Source organism: Pelobates fuscus, chromosome 1 (genome assembly GCF_036172605.1).
Source record: "Pelobates fuscus isolate aPelFus1 chromosome 1, aPelFus1.pri, whole genome shotgun sequence".
NCBI lineage: Eukaryota > Metazoa > Chordata > Amphibia > Anura > Pelobatidae > Pelobates > Pelobates fuscus.
This window is the reverse complement of record NC_086317.1, coordinates 124,504,377-124,525,407: the sequence shown is the minus strand read 5'-3', so window position 1 is coordinate 124,525,407 and position 21,031 is coordinate 124,504,377. Positions and strand designations below refer to the sequence as shown.

General features: G+C 42.7%; 1 protein-coding gene across 2 annotated transcripts in view; it reads left to right on the top strand.

The window, feature by feature from the left end:
* Positions 1-21,031, top strand: part of RPS6KA3 (ribosomal protein S6 kinase A3) — a 153,003-nt gene that overhangs the window by 68,844 nt on the left and 63,128 nt on the right. The gene's annotated exons all lie outside the window — the stretch shown is intronic.

The following is a 21,031-nucleotide window of genomic DNA, read 5'->3' as shown; positions in this document are numbered from 1 at the left end:
TGGATAGAATTTATTTAAATTGGGTGCGATTCTGTACATTAAAGCACATGTCATTTTTTTTAATGTGTAATTTTTAGCTATACATAAGGTAAAGTAGTCCTTACTTTTCCTTATGTGTAACTCAAAGGTTGACAAAGGGTGGAGCTTTCTTTGGTCAAGCTCCACTGCCTTTGTCAATTGTTGTTGGCCCTGCATCTAACTACTGACACCCCCTCTCTCCCCCCATTCAACGCCACATCACTGCTCCTCCATGTTAAATCTCACTCAGTCTCGTTGGTCATGAAGATTGGTGGTAGTGTCTGATTCTCTATGCGCACATTCAGCTATGGGCAAAGAATAACATTTCTGGGTGCCGCCATATTCAAAAATTGAATATGGTGGCACCTAGGTCAAAAAAGCATCACTGTAGCGCAGAAATAGAACTGACCGTTCTTCCCTAGGAGCACAAAAATATAACTTCTGGCACCTATGTTCTAGGAATTTTTTATGGACTCTAGGGATATGTCTCTTTTCTGGAGGAAATGAAAACGAAAAGACTCATTATTGATGTACTACTTGTGATATTGTAGAAGAACAGAATTGCTATTAACGAATTGGGTCATTATGTCTCCTAAACTCTGATACTTTCAAGTCCTGCTTAAAATTCGATGTTCCTTGATGAACAAAACACCGCCCTTTCACGATCTGTTCTTGTCGCACTCTATAAGCTGTTTAAAATATAGCTTTAATGTAGTGATAATTTTATAGTCCAATTCACCATTTTATCAGAACTTTACTTTATTTGGCCACCAGACCTCCAACTAGACAAATCCTCTGTAAATTATTCAATAATTTATTGTGTTTTGGCTAAAGTTTGAAATAAAATTCTTCATATGACCACAGTGTCCTACCTACACATGAATGTAATTATTGGTCTGCTAAATAGTTCACTTAATGTATTATTTGGTGTGGGTAAAAAAATGCAATGTTTGTTACAATACAATGCATTTATTTTTCTCTTCCAAGCAAAACCACCAATTTCTATATATAACTATCCATGTGACTTTTTTTTTGTTGGTGCACCTTACAAAGATCCACTGTTAGCAAAAGGAAGTAGTCTGTCATTCAGTCACAAGACTTACTTGCTCTTTAGATCCAAAGCCCCCGGCCTTGTTCCCGTCTGCCCACCACTGTTTAACGTGCCTTACACGTTGAGATTTTAGAGCATGCCGTCAATTGTTAATTAAAGGCCCCCATGGTTCCATTTGACTGGCTTATTGAATCAGATCAAGCTTTGTGGCGTTTTGCTCCAGTGACTATATTATGATGAGTTTAGAGAAGTGACATTTGGCACTGTGTATCATATGAAATGTCTTCAACAGCTGCACAGTGTATTTTAAAATAAGCCATGTGGCTCCCGTTGGAATGAAGAACGTAATATTCTTCTTTTGATAAATCTGTATAGTTACTTCTGACTTAAAATTACTGAACCGTGTGATTGCTGTGCTTTTGCCAGTTTTCATTCAGATAAAGCAAAGTGAGATATTCATATAATGAGCTTAAAGGGAAATTAAGTTCACAAACCTCAGAGGTTGCAAAGTTCAGAATCTCTGCTTTAGGTAGTCATGGACATAAAGTTTTTTTTTTTTTTTTTTTTTTTAAATACGGTATTATCTGTTTCAGTTTTGATTAAATCGGAATATGTATGAATGTATTAAGACAAAAAAAGCCAGAACAAGAAAGAAATTGATACAAAATATGTAAAATTATTTTATTCTAAACATTTTTATTTATTTTGCATCAATTTCATACTTGTCCCGGCTGTTCTGTGTTTTAAAGTACACTGGGTATACAGCATGTTTGTGTTTTACATTTTGGTTTTTATTCTTCTTAAATCAAATCCTTTACCTTTTATATTGATTACAAAATATGATGCCTGGCAACAGCACCTCTGCTGTTTCTTTGACGTATTGTTGGGGATAAAGAAGTCCACATTTAATTCAGTGCCCAAAATGTTGGAACTTTGGATTCTCTGTGAATAAATATGGGTTGCACAAGTGGACCCGTATAACGAACGATGATGTGCTTATCATTTGGACTGGTACTGAGATGGCCTTCCTTGAATTTGTCAATATCCTGAACCATAAAAACATAAATCTGAAACTCACATCTGAGATAGGACAGGCACTTAAATGGACTCTCCAGCCAACCTGTTTTACTCACCTGGTTCCAGCGGCGGGAGTCTCGTGAAGCCGTGCCCCCTATTTTGTCAAAATGACTAAATAGGCAGGCACGAACAGGGAGCAATTAGATGCTTCCATTTGGAAGAGTCATTGCTCCCTTGTGCGCATGCCTGGCTTCGCCGCACTTGCGCACATACTTCATAGGGCGGCATTCATGCCGCCCTATGAAGTCCTGAGCGCACTACCGCGCATATGCGCGCGGTGTGCGTGGCCGCGGGCTGAGCTGACTGACAGCTCAGCTCACGGTCTATGCCCGCCCCTGTCCTCTCCTGACGGGCAGGAGAGAGAAGGCGCGCACTCAGTGCCTTCTCTCTCCTGCACACGTCAGACGTGTTTTAATACGTCTGACGTGTACATGGCCTTTTTAGGGCCATGCATGAAAGGAAGTCCCCTCTGGTGGTCGTCTGAGTGAGGTATTCCTATCAATCGATGTAAACACTGTATTTTCTCTGAAAATACAGTGTTTACATTAGATTGCCTGCAGGGAACTATAACTTAAGCTGTAGTTGTTCAGGTGACTATAGTGTCCCTTTAACTTCCTTGATATCACCATTTATGTGAATAAGGAAAATAGGTTAACAGCACCCTCTTCTGTAAACATACCGCCACCAATAGCTTCTTGAATAGGAGTAGTTACCACCCTCCGGCCCTGAAGAAAGGAATACCGGTAGGTTAATAGCTCCATTTAAGATGCAATTGTTCATCTACGGAAGACTTCAAGACTAAGGCTAAGGTTCTGCAATCCCAGTTCAAGAGCAAAGGCTATCCGAACAGATGCCTTGAAATGGCGTACCTATCGGATAGGTTGGACTTTCTAAAGGAACCTCTGCCTACCATACCAGCTAGAGAACCGATCATATGTATAGGGAACTTTGATGCAGAATGGTATGCAGTCAAAGTCATACTTGAACGGTTTTGGCCCTTACTCCATCATGATCAACATGTCAATCAGGTCATCCCTGCACACGTCTCCATGACAGCGAGACGGGGGAGTAATCTTAGGGACATTAATGTCCTGAGTCACCTTAAGACTCCCTCAATGGACCCTACTTGACTTAGATCCCCCGCTAGGGGCACCTACCAGTGCGGGAGGTGTAAGGCATGTAGGTACATACAGAGACACTCTGCTAACTTTTCCAACTCCAAGCAGACAGAGAGCTTCATAACCCACTCCTTTCTCAACTGCTAAATGAGGGGATTGATTTACCTTATCAAGTGCAGCTGTCAAAAGCAAGATGTGGGTAAGACACTCCATGCATTTAAACTAAGGATTTTGCAGCATGTAAACTCTGCTAATCCATCGCGACATGTTGATACCCCCATTTCCAAGCACCTAAAACTCTACCATGGGGGTTACTCGTCTGGACTGCGTTTCAGTGGCACAGAGAAAGTTTCTCTGGGGCCACTGAAGGGTTATCACAGCTTGGTGGGTTGGCCCCCATATTTGGGCATTTTAAGTCTAGTTTTACTATGGTGACCATTGACTATTATCTCCTTAGTTCTTTTGGTACATTTTTTTTTTTTGCCCATTGTTCATAGGGGGTCGATATCTAGATTTAGCATACCATATACTGTAAGGTTTATTAGGACCTTAAGTGCACCCATGGCTCCATGTATTGGTAGGCTAGATAATTTGCTGCATCGCCGGAATGGTTCAATGATGTTTGGCAGATGTGGAAACTGGTAACTGTTTATTTATATTGACATTATCCTAGGTCTGCTTGAGGAATAGTTTGAAGTTAAAGTTGACGGGAGCTGCATATATCATTGTTAGAGACTATCTAACATGCAATGATTTGCACTGCACGAGTGGGCGGGACGGGGACACTGCACCTAAACCACTTCAGTGAGATGAACTGTTTGTGGTGGTTAGTCTCAATCTAAAGATTAACCTGACCAAAGACAGTCATTAAAACCTTCATGCACCTTCTGTAGCGCTTAATGACGGGCTATACGAGGATGAATACGTTAAAATCCATAAATAAGAATAACATTGAATAAATAACAATAATATAAAAATGAACTAAAAAAGTTAATTTTTTTTATTTGATAGCCCTGTGATGGGCATCTATTATATATACCGTATTTTTCGCTCCATAAGACGCACCTCACCATAAGACGCACCTAGTTTTTAGAGGAAGAAACCCAGAAAAAAAATATTCTGAACAAACTGTCCCATAGTGTTTCTTACTATGGGACAGTTTGTACAGAATATTTTTTTTCTCCCCTGTCCCATAGTGTGTCCCCCTCCCATAGTCTTCTCCTCTCTCCCATAGTCTTCACCCACCCCCTCCCCATAGACTTCATCCACCCCCTCCCCATAGACTTCATCCCCCCCCCTCCCCATAGACTTCACCCCCCCTCCCCATAGATTTCATCCCCCCTCCCCATAGACTTCACCCCCCCTCCCCATAGATTTCATCCCCCCCTCCCCATAGACTTCATCTCCCCCCCTTCCCCATAGACTTCATCTCCCCCCCTCCCCATAGACTTCATCTCCCCCCCTCCCCATAGACTTCATCTCCCCCCCTCCCCATAGACTTCATCTCCCCCCCTCCCCATAGACTTCATCTCCCCCCCTCCCCATAGACTTCATCTCCCCCCTCCCCATAGACTTCATCTCCCCCCTCCCCATAGACTTCATCTCCCCCCCTCCCCATAGACTTCATCTCCCCCCCTCCCCATAGACTTCATCTCCCCCCCTCCCCATAGACTTCATCTCCCCCCCCTCCCCATAGACTTCATCTCCCCCCCTCCCCATAGACTTCATCTCCCCCCCTCCCCATAGACTTCATCTCCCCCCCTCCCCATAGACTTCATCTCCCCCCCTCCCCATAGACTTCATCTCCCCCCCTCCCCATAGACTTCATCTCCCCCCCTCCCCATAGACTTCATCTCCCCCCCTCCCCATAGACTTCATCTCCCCCCCTCCCCATAGACTTCATCTCCCCCCTCCCCATAGACTTCACCCCCCCCTCCCCATAGACTTCACCCCCCCCTCCCCATAGACTTCATCCCCCCCCTCCCCATAGACTTCATCCCCCCCTCCCCATAGACTTCATCCCCCCCTCCCCATAGACTTCATCCCCCCCTCCCCATAGACTTCATCCCCCCCTCCCCATAGACTTCATCCCCCCCTCCCCATAGACTTCATCCCCCCCTCCCCATAGACTTCATCCCCCCCTCCCCATAGACTTCATCCCCCCCTCCCCATAGACTTCATCCCCCCCCTCGACTTCATCCCCCCTCCCCATAGACTTCATCCCCCCCCTCGACTTCATCCCCCCCCCTCGACTTCATCCCCCCCTCGACTTCATCCCCCCCTCGACTTCATCCCCCCCTCGACTTCATCCCCCCCTCGACTTCATCCCCCCCTCCCCATAAACTTCATCCCCCCCCCATAGACTTCATCCCCCCCCCATAGACTTCATCCCCCCCCCCATAGACTTCATCCCCCCCATAGACTTCATCCCCCCCCATAGACTTCATCCCCCCCCCATAGACTTCATCCCCCCCCCATAGACTTCACCCCCCCCCCATAGACTTCATCCCCCCCCCATAGACTTCATCCCCCCCCCATAGACTTCATCCCCCCCCATAGACTTCATCCCCCCCCCATAGACTTCATCCCCCCCCCATAGACTTCATCCCCCCCCCATAGACTTCTTCCCCCTCCCCATATTCTTCTCTCCCATACTGTCCCCCTCCCCTTATCCCATAATTACTTACCTGTCTTGTAGCGTTGGCCGGCAGCACAGGGCGCACCGCGGTAGTGGAACTTGAATTTCATGTTCCGGTTTCCGGGGGGACTGAAAGGAAGTGCGCACTCAGCTTGTGCACACTTCCTTTCAGTCCCGCCGGAAACCGGAACATGAAATTCAAGTTCCACTACCGCGGTGCGCCCTGTGCTGCCGGCCAACGCTGCAAGACAGGTAAGTAAAGCTTCATATTCGCTCCATAAGACGCACAGACATTTCCCCTCACTTTTGAGGGGAAAAAAAGTGCGTCTTATGGAGCGAAAAATACGGTAATAAGGTATACTTCAGTTATGACATCAGTCATTTGATGGTCACGCCCCCTCACACACACCCTCAAGATGTCCAGGGAACCGATTGGCTGTTGCTAATTACCTTTGTGTGCAGTACTCTGATATGAGTCTACGTTCAGTAGCTCTTTTGCCTCTGACGAAGGTGCATATATACTGTACTTAAACACGCGTCAGGCTCTTTCCTATGGGTTCATTTTAACTTGCACACACTTGGGCACTTCACTGCACTGTGTGATACACGTTTTTGTTATGATTTAACTTTTTTCTTCTACGCCCATTTTGTAAGTTTAACAGGGAGAGAGGCTTTCTTTACTTTACTTTATCTGTCCTACTTTTGATTATTAGCGCTGCTGGTCCTCTAGACAATAACTTTTTTCCCTTTAGCTTTTTTACCGGTGCTCAGGAATTAAGGGGAGATCTACTAACACCCTATGCATTAAAAGGCCAGGACTAATTAAGCCTAAATGTATATTTCAACATGTAGATAGTGGAAGTGCACTCAACCCTTCGTCATGGAATCCCGGGTGCTGTTCTGGATAAGTCCCAGTACCAGATGGGCCAAATATGAAGTTTTAAATATAGTAAATAATCCAAATTGACAGAGGCCCTAAGGGGTCGAAACGTTGCTTTCTGGTTCTTGGGTCCAATAAAACTGCCTTGTTTGGGATTCGTTGGAGTGCCTGGATTATTTTCTATATGTATATTGCAGACTTAGGTGTTTAGTAACTTTATCTCCTCATTTACTTAGGGATGGGAGTAGCCTTATAAGGCTAGCTCGGTATTTATTATGATTTGGAGTCAGTTTATTTTTGTGTTTATACTTTCTGTTACTTCAGATATTTAGTGGTCTCCCTCTGGTTACATTGTTCTATACCACTGGATGCTTTGGCGCCTACGTCTTTATCTCCAGTCAGCATTATATTCAGTTTGTGAATTTTTGCTTCTTTGTTTCTGTGACCCTATAACTAAGCTGCGCTTTGTGGATTGCTATATTGGATGTAATTCCCGTATATACTAGAGTATAAGCCTAGGGTGGGAAACGCAGCAGCTACTGGTACATTTCAAAAATAAAAATAGATACCAATAAAATTACATTAATTGAGGCATCAGTAGGTTAAATGTTTTTGAATATAACACAGTAATTCAGGGTTTGGAGAGATTGGTAGGATAATATTCCAGAATGTGGTATGTGATATATGGTATGTTTTCAGAAGTTATATGAGCATTATTTTATGGTAGAGAAACCATAAAGTGAGTTGAGAACCTTTTCAGAATAAAGATCTTTAAAAATTACACGTTTTTGGGTACGGGGCTTGACCGCAATGGCGAGTGGTGGCATGGAGCACGAGCTCTACAGATTATCTGCTTAAATACCATCAATCACGATACCTGTGCTGACAATCCATGCTGAACTGATGCCTGGAGGTGTCAAAGTGTTACTGGACCGGCTGGGAGCTGCGGCTGATCTCTCTGGCAGGACACTGCAGGCTGGAGTGAGAGCTTGGCTCCCCCCTCCTCCTATACTAGATTAGATGTTTTCTTATACCACACTCCCACATATTATTTTAATATAATTCAGTGCTGGGCACCTAGTCTGAGGAGGATAACAAGGTGTTTAACCAGGAAAGGAACATTTGGATATTCTCTGGTATCCAAGTGCGTCCTGTTTATTATGCCCAACATCCAGGGGATGTAGCTATGCTGGATTTCTGTTCACTAACCACAGCTGCAAGTTAATAGTGTTCTAAAATGGGTATGGATGTGCTATACCTTGGGGATGCACTGAAATATTCGGCCGAAAATCTCACACACACACACTCGAACGGCTTCCGTGCTTTCCTGCACTACAGAGCTTGTGACCGACCGGAGCTGACTGGGATTTCACACACTATGCGAGGAAACCGTACGGCACCCCAAACCTTCACCGGCAAAGCTATGCTGAGCAAACCTAGTCAGGCAGCTCAGTCTGCCTGCAGCTAGCCTGACTAGTAAAGCTTACTTCTGATTGTCAGCAGTCTGTATGGTGATCTCTGTGCCCATGCTTTTTTTCAGCCACCAATCCTGTAGCAGGACTTGCGTTACTTCGCCCCTTTTCCCCTCCCACAGCTGTGTTGTGCACATTCCATCCTGCTTTACAGGGCGACCAATGCAAAACGCAATGTTGCTACTGTGCCTGCTGCTGGTACCCCAGGACCTGCATGGGAGAGTGTATGATGGCTTCCTCAGTCGCCAGGTAGCATACACACACTGCACGCTGCTGCTGCTGTTAAAGTAATGCCTCTGGGAGCTATGGACATTCATACAGATCAGCTGTCAATATGGTTAATTACAAGTTTTATGCACTAGGAGTGGTCAAATCTGTTTAAAACCTTTTGTGGAACACTTCTATTATACATTCAAATAAATGTGACAACTTCATATAGGTGTAGCTCTGCCCCCTGTATTATTTCTGGAATAGTGAAGGGCACACTGTTCACCCAGACCACTTCAGCTCATTGAATTGGTCTGGGTGCAGTGTCCCTATCACATCTAGTCCTGCAAAATCATTTGGAGAAAAGTCATTTTCGGCCAAGGGCATCCTGCATTTTCGGTTTTGGCCCAGAATTCTCATTTTGGTGCATACCTACCGGATGTGTGTTTATAGCATTACTGTTGTAGATTGCTGCTACCTATTAATGTATTCTACTGGCATGTGGCAGAGCAAGGGGAGGGGAGTTTGGTATGGTTGGAGTGTGCCGGAGGGGGGAGGTGATATGGTGTGGTGGAGGAGGAGGGGGGAGGTGACATGGTGTGGTGGAGGAGGAGGGGGGAGGTGACATGGTGGTGTGGTGGAGGAGGAGGGGGGAGGTGACATGGTGGTGTGGTGGAGGAGGAGGGGGGAGGTGACATGGTGGTGTGGTGGAGGAGGAGGGGGGAGGTGACATGGTGGTGTGGTGGAGGAGGAGGGGGGAGGTGACATGGTGGTGTGGTGGAGGGGGAGGTGACATGGTGGTGTGGTGGAGGAGCAGGGGGGAGGTGACATGGTGGTGTTGTGGAGGGGCTGTTTCTTTAGATACTTTTTTTTTTATTTTCTTCAATGAATTCCTCGGTGGTTCTGTGGGCTCCCTATCAGATCTGAAGCTCTGCCGGGTGCTGAGCTGCAGACCACATGGTAAGTCTCGCGAGATCTGGCCAGTCAGAGCGTTGCCGTGGCAACACTCTGGTTGGCCAGCTCTCACGAGACACTTCAGTCTGCACCCGGCTGAGCTGCTGATTGGCAGCAATGGGCTCTCCCTGGGCAGACTGTATGGAGGGGCCTTGCACCCGGCGGCATAGAGGGCAAGCCGCCGGCCCCTCCCAATGTCGGGCCTTTGGTCATGGACAGAGGACCCAACTGGTCAGTCTGCCCGAAGGCGATTTAGGTGGCCACTAGGTCTTGGGCAGCCGCCTAAATTGCCTAATTAGAGAGCCGCCACTGCCTTGAACTCTTTGTCATGTTCCTCAAACCATTCCTGGACAACTTTTGCGGTATAAAAAGGTGCAATATTTGGCTGAAAGAGGCCACTGCCTTTTAAGAAAACACCATTGCCAAGAAGGAGTTTGTAGGTCTGCAACAATCTCTAGATAGATGGTACGTGTCAAAGGAACATCCACATGAGTGCCATGACACAAGGTTTTCCAGTAGAACGATGCCCAGAACATAACACTGCTTCCACTGACCTGCTTTCTTGCATCCTGCTGCTATCTATTCCCCAGGTATATGATGCGCACACACACCCGGCTGTCCATCTGACCTAAAAGAAAACTTTTTTTAACATACCAGGCAGCATTCTTCCATTGATCTATGGTCTAGTTCTGTTCTCACATCCCCATTGTAATCACTTTAGGGGTAGACCAGGGTTTTTATGGACACTACAGGTCTGCAGCTACTCATCCCCATATGCAACAAACTGCTTTGTGTTCTAACACCTTTCTATCATAGCCAGCATTAAGGTTTTAAGTGATTTGAGCTACAATAGCGCTTCTGTGTGATCGGACCAGGTGAGCATCAGTGTACCCATGACCCTGAAGCTGGTTCAACTGGGGACACACATAGAAAGTCTGTCCTTCCTTGCACTACTTTTGGTAGGTACTAACCACTGCATACTAGGAACAAACCACGAGACCTGCTGTTTTAGAGATCCAGTCATCTAGCTATCACTATTTGGCCATTGTCAATGTAAATCAGATTTTTTGGCTTGCCCATTTTTTCCCAGTTTCCAACACATGAAATTCAAGAACTGACTGTTCACTTGCTGCCTAATATATCCCACCCCTTGACAGTTGCCATTGTAACTATGTAATCCATGTTATTCACTTTACCTGCCAGTGGCTTAATGTTTTGGCTTATCAGTGTATAAAACATTATTTGTAGCCTCTGTTGCAATCTTTTTGTAAGTGGGGATTACCCTCATTTAACTATAATAATATCCAAAATACAAAGATGCCTGTAAAAAATGAAAAACCTAAAATGTGTTTTTGAATAAAGCATTAACGGGGCCCACGGGAAGATGTCCAAATCTAAATTTCTTCTGTGTAAGCACTGGTTTCTCCTGTGTCATGGCATATGAACTAATGAGCCTTAGAGGATTGCAGCCTTGTTGCCACAGCAACACCCAGCTATTTAATGAACTACCCTTATTCAGATTTTATTTGACACTCTAGGAATAGACAGATCAACTTCATTTTCTGTTATGGGAAAGCACTTGTCTAATGATTAGTGTGGCAAGCGCCATTGAAAGGGGAAATGTCTGTTGAAAACCAGTCTTAGAGTATACTTTATACTCCAGATCCCTAAAGCACTTTGACTTGCTGAAAAGCTTTGTGTGAAGAGTGTGTCCTCTTTTGTTTCATTTTGGAAAAAGTGCAGATTTTAATAGAAATTGACACTTTTATAAATTAACCTGGTTACACCCCTTAGCTTTCAAGCAGACAACAGATCCTGTTACTTCCTGGTCTGGTTAGCTTATTTGCACTGAACTAAATAAACCGCAATTGCCCAGAGCACCTGACTTATAAAGAAGTCTGTGATTGTATAGCCACAGAAAGTCAGGGCGGGGATAAAAGGGGATAGCTTGCAAAGTTAGCAGACAAGAGAGCTGCAGGTTTACCACGCTGTTTTTTTTTTGGTTTTTTTTTAGATATTACTGAAAAAATGCATCAATAAATTCATGCAAGTTCTCTTTTAGGGTATATCTACTAAACAGTGCATTTTATTTATTTCGAATTTGGGCAGTGGAGTGTCCCTTTAAGATTAAAAATGTCACTCAAGACACTTACTTAAGTTCCCCTATTTGTTTTAGTGACAGTCTTTCCATCACCACATGTATCCATCATACACTGTTAGTACTGCACTGTTACTTCTTGAAGGAACACTGTAAGTACTGTAACTGCTTCATCTTATTCACCTGACGCCATCCTTTCATTCAGTGTTAAACCGTTGCTAAAGATTTTGTAATAAACGTGAGCTACAGCAACCCATGTTCTCTGTCCTGCTTAGGTTAATGAGGAAACATTAGGCTGAGCAGCATTTGGGGCAGTGATTGGCTAAGAGTTTCTGCCGATCCCTTTTCAGCCTATCACAGTGCCCATTCTGGTATGAATCAATATGACTAGAAGGAAGTGTGTAATCTCTGCCCTAGGCACACCTCCAGAAGGGGTGGAGCTATAGGAAGCCAGGGACCCTCATTCATTGGTAAACTGCTTCAAAATGGACATAGTGCCTACAGCGTCCCTTCAAAAGAACAATTGTCATTGCGTTTCTATTTTTTTTAAGTTTATTACATTTCATGAAAGTTAGTCAGGGCCACTTTAAGAATTATTTTAGTTTGCCTGCAATGCATTCTAGAATGAAAATCATATATATTTGAGTAGTTTGGAGCATTGTTGTGAAACCTGTTCAAACATCAGTGATGTAGGTTCCTAACCATGGTCATTTACTCTTTAATTCTTCCAGGCTTGATAAAATAACAGTTGGACTGAATAATTGTTAATCCAACTGAATTGGCAGCTGATAAATCAGAGAACATGCTAAGTTTATGGTGGGAGAGTATAGAATAAGTGGTTATTATAAGGGGCAAATCTTGTTTTTTGAGGAATATACTTTTTATTTTATTCTTTTACATTTACTGTGGATTTGATGTACCCTTTCAGCTTGCTGCTTTTGTTCTGTGTTTGATGTTAACACTGAAAAGTTTGCTTTGCTAATTAAAAGACTGTAGTGGAAAGAGCTCTTAAAAGTTTCAGACAAGTTATGTATCCCAACTTTGAAGTATTTGCTTGCTGGCTGTTAAAATTTTTTTTTTTTTTTTTTTAAAAAGCTGCATTCTTTAATCTGTGTTTGCCTTATTCTAGTTTAGGAATGATAGTGTGTTACTCTGCAGGGTTTGCGGATTACGTTAAATCAGAAAGCTATAGCTGTGTGGGTGGCGTCAATAAAGGGAAAGCACAGTCATTTAAGGCAGTTCATTCAATGACAAAACTGTTGTGGAATCTATTAAAATCTGCTGGAGACCAAAATAATCAGAAGCTTAGACGGGCACCAAACGGGGAAACAAATTCCTCTTTGCTCACGATGAATCTCCTTTAAAGGAAAAGGTGGGAATTGAAATGTATATGAATAAAAAAAATCTAAGGCCTTTAGTTTGTAATATTCATGTAATGCTCAAACAACAAAAATCATGCATTTTAATTTTTCTCTAAAAGCTTTTTGAATTTCATGAGATGACAAGATGAGAGTTGAATGGAATTTAGTGGCGTATGTAAAAGGGCACACTGCACCTGGCAAGCTCCCGCTGTTAAGTCAAACTGTTCTTGAAAAGTTTCATGCTTACCTGGGTCCTTCTGTCGCCTCCAGTCTCCCCACTCCCATTTTCATCTTCTTCAAAGATATAGTTAAAGCTAAAGTTCCCTTTCTACATTAGATATATATTTGTCCATATTTGTACAGCTTCCACTGGCTGAGAGTCAGCTGACTCTCATTTGATGAATTGTGTGCAAACATGTACCAAATTGTCACCAATGTAGAACTAGTAGCATCCAGTAGTGACCACTATCTCTGAAGTGATACAGGCAAGTGTCAAATTGTCCAAAAAAGTTTTATTGGTAATACCGGAAGTGAGCAGGCAGCAGTGGTTGTGCTGCTTAGTGCCCATTTAAAGCACAGGTTTGGCTTCTGGTTGTCAAAAGAGTAAACCCACGTTAAGAAGGAATACAAACTAGTCTATTGCCCAACATAAATTTATTTCTGAAATTCCTTTCTTTCTTTCTTTTCTTTCTTTTTTTTTTTTTCTCACAATTTACAATCTTGCCTGCTTATGTGTGCAGTATTGTTTTTCGTTGCTTTTTCCCTTCTGTTTCTAGGCTCCGGGGAGTCTGCTAATTTTTTTTATATCTGTTCTTACACGTTCCATCCTGACATAATCTGGGTATGTGCTTTTGTGTACTGAGACACCCTCAAACACATGTTTTACCAATTGTTTTCCCTATTAAGTGGAAGTTATATATAATATTTTTTTACTATTGGTAGGAAGGCTTCAGTCATGTGTGGTTTTTTTTATGGTTTTTTTTTTTACATATTGGTCTACATACAGTACTGGCTTCTCACAGGGGACACACATGTTCTGCAGTATGAAAACATGCTGTGGAGGAAAAGATGTGCATAAAAGAGGTGTTCTTCGAGATGGGGTGGGTCGGTTCTTTTATCTTCTCCTGGTGGGTCTGCTTTAGCTTCTGTCACTTCAGCACTAGGTGCTGACATCAATGCTGAACTCTTGTGCATGCGTGAGAGTACAGCATGGAGTTCTTTGGAGGATCTTGCGAAACCGGTGGAACCTCTATAGATGAAGCCAATTCCCTGCAGCTATTACTGGCGACAGCTTGTGTGATTGACACTTCTGTATGGCGGTGTGTCAGGCTTTGGAAATGTATAGATGTAGTCCCCATTTTGTCTCCGTATATCTCTTGATTGGGTTGGAATATCAGGTAAATTCCAACAGTCAGAATGAGTATTTCATAGGATACAAACATGTATTCCTGACCCTATAGTGTCAACCCCTTAAGGTCACCGTTTCAGAAATAAAAGGGAATCATTACGGAATATTTCTATCGTGTCCTTAAGCGGATAAAAACACCCCCACCCTTATCCCTTAAATATATAAAATCTTACTTTTATTCCCGTCTGCTGCTGCTGGCTCGACCCCTGATCAGCATACTTGGCTGACATCATCTGCAGCGTTGATTAAAGCCAATCACAATGCTTTCCCATTGGAAAGCATGTATTGGCTGAGACTGTCAAGGAGAAAAATTTGAGGCAGAGCCAGCACAGGCCAAACACAGCCATATGGCCAATCAGCATCTCCTCATAGAGATGCATTGAATCAATGCATTTCTGTAGGGAAAGTTCAGTGTCTCCATGCAGAGGGAGGAGATACTGAATGTCACTGTGCAGCACAGCCCCAAAAAGCACATCAAGTAGCCATCTGAGGAGTTGCCAGTGGAGATGTCCCTATGGGGCAATATAAACACTGCATTTTCTCTGAAAAGACAATGTTTACAGAAAAAAGCCTGAAGGTGTAATGATTCTACTCACGAGAAAAAAAAATACTATAAACTATAGTTGTTCTGGTAAATACAGTGTCCCTTTAAATACAAATGTTTCAGGGGTCTGGGTGACCGTACTGCTTTAAAGTACATATCTTAGGGTACATGGAATATTAAAAGGGAAAGTTTGAGAAACCAATTTCATATTTTTTTTTTTTAAGTTGTTGCTTTGCCTATGAATCATTTAAGAGCATTTTAGCAGCTCTTGATTGCAAATTACCTCTCAAAGGCCACATCTGTTTTTACTTTTAAAGTCTTTTATTGTCATGAAGCAAGAAGGAATAATTGAGGTATTCACAGATAGTACTTTGAAAGCAACAAAATTATGATATATCGGTTAGCCTATTTTGCATGAGGTTTTTGAGAAAATTAAAATGAAGTAAATAACAAAATATCATATAATCCAAAGCAAACAGAGTACGCTCTCTTTTTCTAATTGTGTAAATCTGCACAAGTCCATACTATTTGATGTGAAAGGGGGAATATTTGGCGTACAATTATTCAAAAATACCCAGTCATCTTTGTCACAAGCAACAATAAGGGAATCGGGGAAAAATTAATCCCCACATTAACTTTCACAAAACTTTGAGGCACTCTATCACCTCTGAATTCGCTGTCAGAATTCTGTTAACCTCCTCGGCATGTCACTTCCTAAGCATTTTGAACTTTTACACAAGAACTTTTACTAAAATAATGTTTTGTTTTGTTTTGTCTTTCTTTTAACCCAAAACAAACACTAAGCTCCCCAATCTCCCAACACTTACCCCAATTAACTAAATTGCCAAAAATGTCAGCGGGCAGGGCCAAGCCCCTAGTCACCGCCCACCCACCCCCCCCCCCCCCCAAAAAAAAAGCCCTACCTACCCCTCTCACCCTAAAAATAGTGAGGGGGGGGGGGGGGGGACAATAAAACGAAATACCTGTAAATAAATTTACCATTTGATGTCTTCTTTTTTCTAAAACAGTCTTTTGTTCAGCCCCACAAAGGGCCAAATTAAAATTCAAAAAGCCTGTTGAACTTTTAAAATAAAACACAAGTGTTATGGTACTTTTTGAAAGTAAACCAAAATGTTCAAATGTCTATCTGTTCCTGTCCAAATCAATAAAATTAAATTGCGTATATACGCTGAAGTAATTAAGTCTGACACACAAGGTTCAGGTTAAAATAACTTCGATAAAGTTTATTGGCAAGTGAAGAAAAAGCGGGCGCGCAGGCCCTTTTAAGAGGCATTTTGCGTCATCATTGATTATTAGAATATCAGCAAATAAACATCATCAATTGGATTAATTGTTAAGTGTCGGTGTTAGTGTCTTACCTATTGGTTCAAAAAATTAAGAGGTTAGTCCCGTGTCCACCCACCAGAGGTGGGATTATTCTGGACACGGGTGGGGATAAGGGGGTCCTAAGCGTCATTTTACACGGTCAATGATATCAGGCTTCATGTCCAGGTGCAAGGTCTCTTATGAATAGAACATTTCATTACTACTGTGTTCTGTGGCCTTCAAACTATACTATCTTACAAGTTCTAAGGAGTAGCCAGCAAGTCTTAAGGAGTAGCCAGCACCTCCTGGTACTTGTCCTTGCAGGAAAACACAGTCTTTGTCTACTGTACTAATTGGGTTGAGAAGTTCAGTCACGTTCAGTCACGTAATGTAGTTTTAAAATGAACAAGTTAAGTCATGAGGACAAAATGGAGGATTGAAGAAGTCAGGTTAAGAGGACAAAATGGAGGATTGTCACAGTATAAAGTTAAAATGGAGTTAGTACAATAATTCAATACAAGTACAATAAGGATTTTTAATAATCCCACATCACAAGCACCCAACAAAAAAAGCCAAAAGCATTTTCACTCAGGGAGGGCACTGCGCAGACTGAGCTACGGAGGGCAGGGAAAGACTTATAAAGCCTTCACTCGCCCTGCAATTTGACTCAGAGAGAGCCAACCAATAAGCGTGCCCTGATAGGTAAATTTGAGCTTTGCAAGTTACCCCCATAGAGTGAGGGAGGACATGTGGGGGCTTAGGAAGTGGCGGGGAGCAATGCTCCCTGCCGCTTCTATTTTTACATATTACAAGCCGGTAGCTCCCTCCTTGTAATAAACTAAACAAACTAACACCGATATTCGGTGTTTGTTTGTTCACCTGAAATTTCTATTCATTCATTCGTCTTTCTGACGAATTAATGAATAAATGAAATTCACTTCTGAATTTCGTACAATAGCGAATGCCCAAGTGTTTAACTGGGCATGCATGGGAATTTCATAGTTCTATCTAGTGTGGGCAGATGATGTATCCCAGGGACTTCATCTGCCCACACAAAGATGGCGGCGCCCCGGATCTAGGTCCGGGCACAAAATAAAGTTGAAAAAAAGATTTTATATGGGGGGACTAGGGGCATTTGGAGGTGACTGTGGGGGAGAATTAGATGTAGTGGAGTCGGGAGAGGGGTTAAAAAAAACTGATTTAAAATACAACTTTTTCAAAAGATCTGAAGAAGGGCAGCAGTAAAGAACTAAAATTACATACCAACATACTGTTCTCTCTGAGGAAGTAACATTACAGGAACTTCTGTTCTTGAGATATTCTGTGTGTGTTGGGGGGGGGGAGGGGTATACAATATTCATATAGAATGTATGCCATCTGAGGGGAAAAATTTTATACATTTGCACAATCTGAGTTCCCACACTATTGCAGATTTTTGGCACACATATTTTCAATCAAAATCTTATCTAACATAAAAGGAAACCTAGGTGAACACCCTTTTAAGTTTGATATTTTGTTTGCCAAAGTTATGCAACACGTAGTAATTAGGTTAAAAACTGGTTTCACCACTATTAGAAGCAGTATGTGCAAAAAAGTTTCATTAATTATAAAGTTCTCACAATACCACGGAAAGGTTTTTGGCTCAAACCTCCACACTCAACTGCTTTTAGTGCTTGTGAAATGCCAGTGCCGAATGGAGGAGCACAAGATTAAAATGCAACACCCACATTTAATTGGTATACATGCATGCATAACCAGCCACTCGTTAATACCTACAAAGTTGCAATCTACATGCCCACACATGACTCGCTACTCACGTACAAAACTGGCACTCTTGTGCCCATGCACACAAAGCAGCCACTCACTAACAAACCCAAGCTGTGTCCTTGTTTAGACAGGTTCAGAGCTCTTGGAGGACTTGATATTCGGTCTAGAAACACAAGCATTGGTCACAGGAGAAACGGTCATGTTCTGCATCAAAAGGGAGCCCAGTAAGGCTAAATTCTCAGTGTCCGATCCCATGTGTGTGTGTGTCACCATGACCACCTGGCTCAGTAAGTGTTTCAAGCATGCTACGTCTCATATAGGTCTGGACTTTAGCTTGTCTGTGATAGTACGTTTTTGTTTTGAGCCCAAATGCCCAAACGACAAATGTAATCAAACTTGTTTATCTCAAAGTTTCAACACTGCAATGAAACATGACAGCCAAAGTCAGATTGTGTGTGTGAAATGTGTACTGGGTGTTTGTTTTAATTTCTAACAAACAGATGAAATAATGACAGTTATTTTGTGGTGCCAGGAGGTTCCTGGCGCTGGCTTAACTTTAAGGGTTAAACTTCTGAATGGTTTAACCTCAGTCGGTGACCAAGTGCCAGATTGCTTTGCCTTAAAGTACTTTTTTCAAGCCATTTTTATTAATGGGAAGCTACTGATTGTTTTAGAGCATCAGCTGACTGCTCTAGAACAGTCAGTAGCTCCCCTGCTCTAGTCATCTGTCCGGAAGAATTTCAGAAAGTGGATGGACAGTGAGGCAGAGAGCTCTGGCGCTGGAGCACAAACCTTGGGGTTAAACCATTCGTGAGCAGTTTAGCCCCTGTAGGTAAGCCAGTGCCAGGGACCTCCATAACCATTTCATTTTCATTAAGTTGTTATGGTACCCAAACTCTTTCTTTAACCTCTCCTTCTGGTCTGGTGCTCAGTGTGGAAGTCAGAGCACAGGGGAAAATTTGAGGGCGCAATTAACATGGATCTGCACTATACTGAAGTGCACTCCACTACCTGGCCGACATTGAATAATTTATTTATTTTCTTGGACACTGCACACCCTGCCATTGTACCCTAAGGTGAGTGGTAGTGTCATGCATGCCACCAGAGAGGCCTCTAGATGCCCATGATGGCAAGCGTGTCATGGGTTTGCCATTACTGAACTAGGACATTCCAACATTTTAAATTGTCATGATGGTTCACTAGAGGTAAAATAGTCAGGATTTCTGTGTGAAATAAAAATCTAAACTGATATTATTGCAGGGTGATTAATAGTTTAATAGATTAATTACTCCTCTTTGGAGAACAAATTACATTAAATGTGTTTATAGTGTGTATATAGATTTCCAAAATAACAATGAGATTAGAGTGGTTTCTGAACATTGTATGTTTTCAATCCATAAATAGGATAAAAACTCGCCTTTGTTTCATCACCGTGTGGGCCTGCCTCCTGAGATCATCAGAATTGACTATCTCTGCCAATCCAATGCTTTCCGAATCATTACATCTCCATGCAGAGCGTTGAGACATAGAAACATAGAATGTGATGGCAGATAACCATTCGGCCCAATTTTCTAAATACTCTCATTAGTCCCTGGCCTTGTCTTATAGCTATGATCGCATTATGCCTATCCCATGCATGCCTATCCCATGCATGCCTAAACTCCTTTACTGTGCAAACCTCAAACCACTTTAGCTGGAAGGCTATTCCATGCATCCACTACCCTCTCAGTAAAGTAATACTTCCTAATATTATTTTTAAACCTTTGCCCCTCTAATTTAAGACGGTCCTCTTGTTGTGGTAGTTTTTCTTCTTTTAAATATAGTCTCCTCCTTTACTGTGTTATTTCATCTAATCTTTCATCTAAATAAATTTCATCTAAATAAATATAGCGCCAACAAATTCTCTAGCGCTGTACAATGGGTGGACTAACAGACATGTAATTGTAACCATACAAATGGACGCCCAGGAACAGAGGGGTTGAGGGCCCTGCTCAATGAGCTTACATGCTAGAGGGAGTGGGGTATAGTGACTCAAAGGGAGTAAGTAGGGGTAATAAGTAGGTGGGGTGGGGGGAGCGGGAGCAGCAATGAAAACCTGCTAACAGTTTAAATGATATGCTCTCCTGAAGTTTATCAAAGATTTTTTTGAAGTGGAGACTGGGTGAAAGTCTAACAGAGAAGAGGGAGTAGCAACACTTGAGGAAGGAAAGACCGGAAGTTCTGTTTTGGACAGGTTGAGTTTAAGAAAGTGGGCAGTCAGAGACACGAGTCAAGATGGGAGGAGAGAAATTTATAGTGGAGGAAGTCGAGTGCAGAGAGAGACTTTCTCCAACAGCGTTCAGCTGTTCTGGAACCTTTTTTTGAGATATCGGGTCAGTTTGGTGTGTCAGGGTTGTAACTGGGAACGCCTGCTGTGTTTAAATTAGGAGGTGCCATGATGTCCAGTGGAGTTGTAGAGTGAGGTTGCAGAGTTGGGGTGTTGATTACCTTTATGTATTTAAATGTTTCGATCATATCCCCCCTGTCTCGTCTTTCCTCCAAGCTATACATTTTAAAATCCTTTAACCTTTCCTTGTAAGTTTCATCCTGTAATCCATGAACTGGTTTTGTAGACCTTCTCTGAACTCTCTCCAAAGTATCAATATCCTTCTTACTATATGGTCTCCAGTATTGCTTATTCCTCGCCCTATGCAACCAAGCATTCTGCTAGCATTTCCTGATGCTTTATTACATTGTCTTTAAGCCATCGGAAATAATTGCCCCTAAATCCCTTTCCTCGGATGTTAAGGTTAGGACTCGATCAAATATCCTATACTCTGTCCTTGTATTTTTAGATCCAAGATGCATTATCTTGCACTTATCCACATTAAATGTCAGTTGCCACAACTCTGACCATTTTTCTAGTTTACCCGAATCATTTGCCAACGCTGAACATCAGTGCAGCACTGACCCAGGAAGTACCTCTAGTGGCCGTCTAAGTGACTGTCATTGGAGGTGTCCCTAGGCATCAATGTAAAGGCAGTGTTTACTTGAATGCCTGCAGGGACAGGCTACGCTTACCAGACCAATAATTTAGCTGTTCTGGTGACTATAGTGTTCCCTTTAATGGTTT